This window comes from Galleria mellonella, unplaced genomic scaffold (assembly GCF_026898425.1).
Source record: "Galleria mellonella isolate WM207_F2 unplaced genomic scaffold, CSIRO_AGI_GalMel_v1 utg778, whole genome shotgun sequence".
Lineage (NCBI taxonomy): Eukaryota > Metazoa > Arthropoda > Insecta > Lepidoptera > Pyralidae > Galleria > Galleria mellonella.
The window spans coordinates 2,551,609-2,559,152 of NW_026442150.1; positions in this window are offsets into that span (position 1 = coordinate 2,551,609).

The following is a 7,544-nucleotide window of genomic DNA, read 5'->3' on the forward strand; positions in this document are numbered from 1 at the left end:
AGTAGTTGCTAATCTTGGCAAACGGGTTCGCAACCGCAATTAGGCTTTGGTTATGTTTAAAGTACGCTGCTGGCCCACATCTCAACCATTAATTGCCTTAGTCGCCTCTTATGGCACCCACAAGGAAAGAATGGCCTATTATATTCCGAGATCACACCGCATAGAAAAGCGTTCACGCGCACTTTTTATCTTTATCCGAGCAGTAAGTACTTTATATTATTCTTAATTTCGTGTATAATATAGTATATATCATATATGTGTAAGTATATTTGTTATCCATATATATTTATTCGTTTATATATGTAACTTTAGTATGTATGTATATCAATAATTAGTAGTACCGCATTCGAGTATTCTGACACTTCCCTATGGTTGACTGGCAGAGAATGTTTTTAGCATTAAGTCCGCCATGTACACATATTTGTACTAATGAATAAATAAATAAAAAAATAAATAAAAGACCTCACAATATGAGGCTTTAAAGATACGTGCCTACAAACATTTAAAAGGACGGCAACGCAAGCAACTCCTCTCGTGTTGCAAGTGTTCAAGGGCGACGGTAGCCGCTTTCGATTAGGTGGACCGTCTGCTCGTTTGTCTTCCTAACTATAAAAAAGTACCACTTCAGGCAACGCTTCATTCGAATCTATATCGATGATTAAATTAGAAAATCGAATAAGTAAATTAGGTTTTGTAACTACGCAATGCAATTATGTATATAAGGTTTAATATGAGATGCTTGCAAATTCATATTTGTTATTTTGTGCTTACGATCGAAGTGTCTCGAATACATATCATCATCTTCCTACCCTTATCCCAATTATTATTTGTGGTCGGCGTAATATGTTTTTATCCATATTACAAAAAGATTTGGCTTATAGTTTTACGACCGGCTGCCTTTTTTTTTTTAACGTCTGGAAAATGCTTTATGCAGACCCATACACCTTGTGGGAGGTGAATGGGTACTGTGGGAATCCCCCCGTAAAGTGGGGGTGTACCCACCAAAAACCAGACGATATACCCTCGAGGTGCCATATGTCGGAGACATGGGTTCGCTTTCGCACTCACCACATCTACGACGGCAGCGACCCGCCCCCTGATGGTAAGAGCAGGTCTCCACTCTCAAGATAGGGTGGATGGCTCACCCTACCACTCGGGGGATGCGCCGGTATATTAGCACATCCCCCAAAACGACCGGCTGCCTGCTTGCCGTCAACCCTCTTTGGGAAAACTCGAATGTCTCGAATACATATTTATAAAAAAAAATCATACCTCTATTATACAGCGTGTAAGGGACAGGTTGGCAAAAACTGAAACAGTGAATTCAGACCATTATTCTGAATTGAAAACCAGTTGTAATTCTTAACGGAAAATTTCAAATTATTTTCCATTTTTTTTTTCTTTTAAAGTCATGTACACTTTGTACAAAAGTCGTTTGCTTGGCCACCTCTGTCCCATTCGTGTTTTTACCGTGAAGCAGCTGTGTTTGCATGGCTGTGTTTCGGTTTGAAGGGTAGGATATGGCGTGAATTTACTGGGTACAGAGAAGTAACACCTGAGTCCTCAGGAATGGCAACGCATGCGGGGTATCGTGGGCGAAACAGTATACTCTGTCCATTGTACAGCTGATGTCTATAGTCGACGGTTACCACTTTCCATCAGGTGGATCGTCAGCTTGTTTGCCATTTTAAGTTACACAAAAAATGTTATCTATGATGATATGTCGTAATATAACTGGAACTGCAAGCATACGGCATGGAAGTCTAACACAAATTCTCAACAAGGAAGATCGCTATTAGGGATAGCTGAAAGACAGAATATCACCGTCCACGGACCAGAGGTTCCAACTCAATATCCCTACCAGACGTCAATCACACCCGATATCCTAGACTTCGCACTATACAGGGATCTAGACAGCCAACCGACGCAGGAAGTCCTCTTCGAGGACATCCATTCCGACCATCTGCTCGTATACCATACATTCCGGAGACCCCGACACACCCGGCGCCGCAGCCCCCGCGCCGCCGTATCGACTGGGTAATATTCAGGGCCGATGCAGAACAATACGCCCACGATGGCAGTCACAATCTCGGCTGACATCGAGCAACTTGGTGGGGACCTGTCAGTCTCTATGAAACATGCTATGAGCATTACGGACCAGCTGGGATCTGTACGCAGGACCCACAAGTGGATTTCGGCTGCTACAAAAATGAAACAAGCGCAAAAACGTTGATTGTGTAGGGACTGGCAGTCGACACGATGCCCCACCTTCGAGGCGAGGTTGAAGAGACTCGCCGACGACATCACGCGAGACATCGAGTCCCATAAAGGAGAGCTGAGATCTATTCCTGGTAGACTTTGTTATTGGATCAGTATATACATATTGTAATCAAAATATATAGATACTGCTGTATATTACCTACCCCTAGTAAGCATACGTACGTACATAATTCGTCCAAGCACAAAATATCAGATATGAGTCGTGTTATTTTTATTTAAGTAAGTAATTTGACATTTGTAACGGTGTTTAGTGATTTTGAATACGAGGTATTTTCTGAGAAAAATCATTTTTGGTAATATTTGAAGGAGTGTTGTTTTGCCTCTTATTTCTCTGTACAAGCTGTACCTATTTATATATTATCAGTCGAAAATTGTATTTCCAAATATTCAAACTGATTTTTAACCTCATCTGGTCAGACTGAGTTTTTACCTCCACCCGTTCCGACTGAGTTTTTACCCCAACTTTCATTTTCTTCATCTGTTACTGAGTTAATTTTACAGTTGCTAAGTTTATTAAGTAGTTCGAGCAGAGTTATTCACAATAATAGTTGCATTTATATCATAATAGTTTTTATAATTTCATACCTTACCGGTCCCTGGATCTCGAAGATAAATCTACATTCCATGTTTAAGTATAGAGAATGTTTGTCTGGCTTAAATTTAAAATATATTAATCGCTTCAAAAAAATATACATGTCAAATTACTAGCTCAAATAAATAAAAATAAGGGTAATACTCACTAACATGGAATAGGTTTGTTTCATTAATTTTTGACGTCGTTAGGACCACATTACGCAAGCACTTACCATCATGTGGGCCGTAGCTCGTTTGTCTCTGTTTCACACATACACACGCACGCAAAACAATTCAATTTTTTTTTATTACACTAAAATTTCATTCATAATACCTTCTAAAAGGGAGCTTTAAAGTCGGCAAACATCCATGATTGCTGGTGTTGCTAGAGTTAATGGGCTGCGGTGATCATGTTGAGTTTCCCTCCCTTTGACATAACAAAACTATTAAAGTTTTTTTTTTTTTCAATAATATAGATAGTTTCGTTACCAAAATGTGTTAAATTATAAACATGTTATTGTAAATTCTTGCTTCAATAATCCGCTTATTCGAACTCAACCATGTACAGTGAGTATTGACCATTAATGGTGGAGGTAGTGTTTTAACAATTTACTAAAAGTATATGAATATTATAATGCTGGCTACATTTTTGTTATGTCGTTTGGTAGGATTTTTGTCAGAAGTATATTAAACTAGATCGAACCCTCAGCTTCCCATACGCCTATGTCTTTCTCCAATCTAAATTTGAAGTGTGCACTAGATTTCATGACGATTGATTAAGCCATTTTGGCGCCAAGTGACTCTTTTAACAAATTCACTTTCAATTGTATCGATTTGTCGAAAATATTACATTTCTGTACAATATATCTGTAGGTATTAAAAATTACCCAAATATTTTGTAAACTGAGATTAGAAATATTGATCCTTTTCTTGTTTTTTAAGAAAAAGCAAGCTAAAATTTTAAGGCCGGGGATATTGTTTGGTTTGCTTAACAACTACATTATTATATATGTATAACTATTGAAATAGCTTCAATGTTTAAAGTATTTTACTACAGTATATTCAACATAATACCTCTATATCATACGTGATGGAAACAATCATAGGTATTACCAATTATTACTATTGATATATTAGCCGTTATCTTTTCACTGTTGAAGCACACGGCCGGTGCCGAAACTATCATATCATATGCATATGTATGCGACAGTTACCACTTTTATCAAATAGACGGTTTACTAATTGGACAAGGCGAAAGGCGGAAGTTATGCGTATCTTCGATAGCTGCAACTCACGAGTACAGCGCTGGTGTGGATGACCTAACCACCGCAATACAGCTCCTCGTCTTCTTTGCTGTTTTGGGTGGCTTCGATGGGCAGAATATGGCACGGAATAGTTGTTAAGTTTGATTTGTCCAACACAAAACTGTATAGTATATTTTTCACTGCGATGCGCGCGCGCGACGGGTTCGCTCGGCAAGCGGGATAATTGCACCCTGCCCTGTGGCGTTTTTGGTGCGTCACTTGCCCACAGAGCATAATAAAATAGATGAACCCAGGTACAATCGAAGCGGCGTAACCACTAATAGCATAAAAACACACGGCACAACATAATTTATAATAATATCAACTGCATATTTTTGATATTTGTCTAAGTTTATTCATTTATAAAATGATTTATCAGGCCCTCTAGACAAGTTGGCAAGCGAATTCGTCGATGGAATTGACATCGCTAGTGAGTGCGTGAGTTGGAATGAGACATCCGGTGTTGCTATCTAAATTCTATCTGTCGAATCTATCGATTAATTCGCTTGCCACTTGTCTAGAGGGCTAGTTCATCTTGTCATATCACATTTTAGAAACAATAGCGTTATTGTTACAAGTTTTGTAAGCACACATTATATGTGTAATTAGATCGAGTGTAATTAGATTGAGCGAACTCGTCTAGTTTCAGGATCAATTCGTGATCTTTAGTCATGAGCAACTGAGACGCGAGCCTTACTGCGCGCCTCGGCCATGATCTGATTACATGTAAGTTAAACCTGTAGTTAAAATAGTTTAACATGAAAAGTATTAAAACATATTGTTAATAATTTCCAGAGATTTACCTGCAATAGTTTAAGACTAATCTATAGAACACATATATACCTCCTTACTTTTAAATGTGTAATGAGATTGTTCGGTCGCTTGTGTTTTGTCTCTCTTTTTTGACGGAAAAGGTCAAGCAAACTAGGATTTTGAATCTTTGACGCCATATAACATGAGAGTAACAAAGGCGGTTAAGCTATATCCAAAAAAACATTTGCCATACCTATTTAAGGTAAATGTCAAACTATATACTTTTTTACTAAAATAGGTTTCATCTTGCGGAAGTCAATAGGTATCACTGGTTATATGATTAGAAAGATTTTGTTTAATTCCGGAGAAAAAGTATTTAATGTTTGGGTAAAAATCGAAATCTGCTTCCAATAATAACACGGCGCGTTCGGCTGCTGTAACTCCAGCAGTATGGGAGACTTGAAATGTCATTTTTGGAATTTTTGATTCGTAAAATATTTACAAAATTCCTGAGTCCTCAGGAATGGCAACGCATGGGGGGTATTGTGGGCGAAACAGTATACTCTGTTATGTCCATGGTACTGCCCATGTCTATATGCGACGGTTACCACTTTCTATCAGGTGGACCGTCAGTTTGTTTGCCATTCTAAGTTGTATAAAAAAAAATTGTTTTATGCTCTGTAGCATAAATGGATAGATAAATAGATGATAGTTTTACATACCGCCAATGGTTTCGATTTCACCTTAATATGTTGTTATCGAGATTTAATACACAAATATGACTTTTTTTATTTTTATATTTATAAATACACGCACAAAGATAATACGAAGATATTATGAATGGATTTTGTGTAACAATATTGGTTGTTAATGTTCTGCATGTTATATTGAAATGTTATGGAGAAGATAAAGAGATATTACACATGGCTGTATTATAATAGTACCTTTGCCAATAAGGCAAAGGAATCATGCTCATACAGTTTAAGGATAAACCAAAAAAAAAAAAAAGTGCCAGAAAATCCTACAAACTAGACATATTCAATGCAAATGTTTATTTCATAAGATTGTTAAATAACATTGTTTATTTATATGTATATATAAAATTGTGCAATGCAATACTAATAATGCATTTAGCATAGTTGTAGATAAGGTTGTTATATTGTAAAATATTGTACATGCAATTTTAATATTGTTAATAAATACATTTTAAATTATATTATGTTTTAATTTAATCACCTAATATCTTTAGTATTATACTATCTATTCTATTATCATATCTATTATAATTTTGGCATTGGCAAAAAAATTTAATCCTACAAGGCCAGGCTGCAGTGCTTTAAGATGATCTCATTAGAAAAACGCAGGAAAGTCTCTGACGCCATATTTATGTGTAAACTTATAACATATAAATTACATTGTCCTCAGTTACTAAGCCTTATAAAATTGCGACTCCCTTCTAGATTACCTCGTGGACCTATAACTCCGCTAATACCTCCATTTAGAACTGTTCCGGGTAGTAATACTCCAATAGTAAGGTTCTGTCAAATTGAAAACAGCTGCAGTGACCAGGTCGATATTAATTTTGATACTCCAATTGTTTTTGTACGAAATATCTATAAATATTATAAAATGAGTCGTGCTGCTGGATCTGCTTACGGATATGATGGTTTTAGTTTTAGTTGTTAAGCATTTAATTATAGTTGTAAGCTATATATATATATATATATATATATATATATATATATATATATATATATATATATATATATATATTTCTCCGTACTTATTGTTATACATGTATCAATATATGCTGTGTTTGCAGCTATAAACAATTGTTACACTTAGTTCTAAGCTCCATAATTGTATATATATTTACATTATTTTGTGGAAACAATTGTTGGTGAACCTAAATAAATAAATAAATTAATAAATACTATAGTATGCATTAACTGATACCAAAACAGCGATAAAGGAGCGTCCCGAATATTTTTTTTTTATTGCACAATAAAACTTTGTACAAGTGGCAAGCTCGATGCCATATGGCACGGGCAGGATTTCTATACCACAATTGATTTTATTTATTTATTTCTATTTATTATTGTCAAGGAATCTCGCGGCTGTTTTTTGACCACAGCAAAATATCAGCGTTCTGCTCTTTTAAGGGCAAAACTGACTCTTTTAACTGAGTTGTGACCATTTTGTGTTACTGTGGCACCACGCACGAAATGAACAATTATGTTACTTCTTTTATATATTTTCCTATTGTTTTTTTTTTGTATGTATTCTTTAATTTCTTTTTTCTAGTATGCGTCTATATCTGTTTTTTTTTATGGGTGAAAATGGTATGGTAACCCCGCCTGCGCTAACGGGATACGCTGGCGGAGTACCAGTGAAGGGTGATCGATGAGAATGAAAACAGGCCAGTTAGCCCATCATGATGAATTCATCAGGAATTAACCATGATAGTTTCCAGGGAGAACCGCTAGGAGGTCGACCTGGTTGAGTATATTGCTAGCAATGGGATTCCGTCCCTTTCCCCCCTATATCTGTTGTTATTTGTGTTCTGTAAGTAATGCAAATAAATTACCATATATATCCATAATCATCCACTAAAACTAAATTGTAAAATGTTAA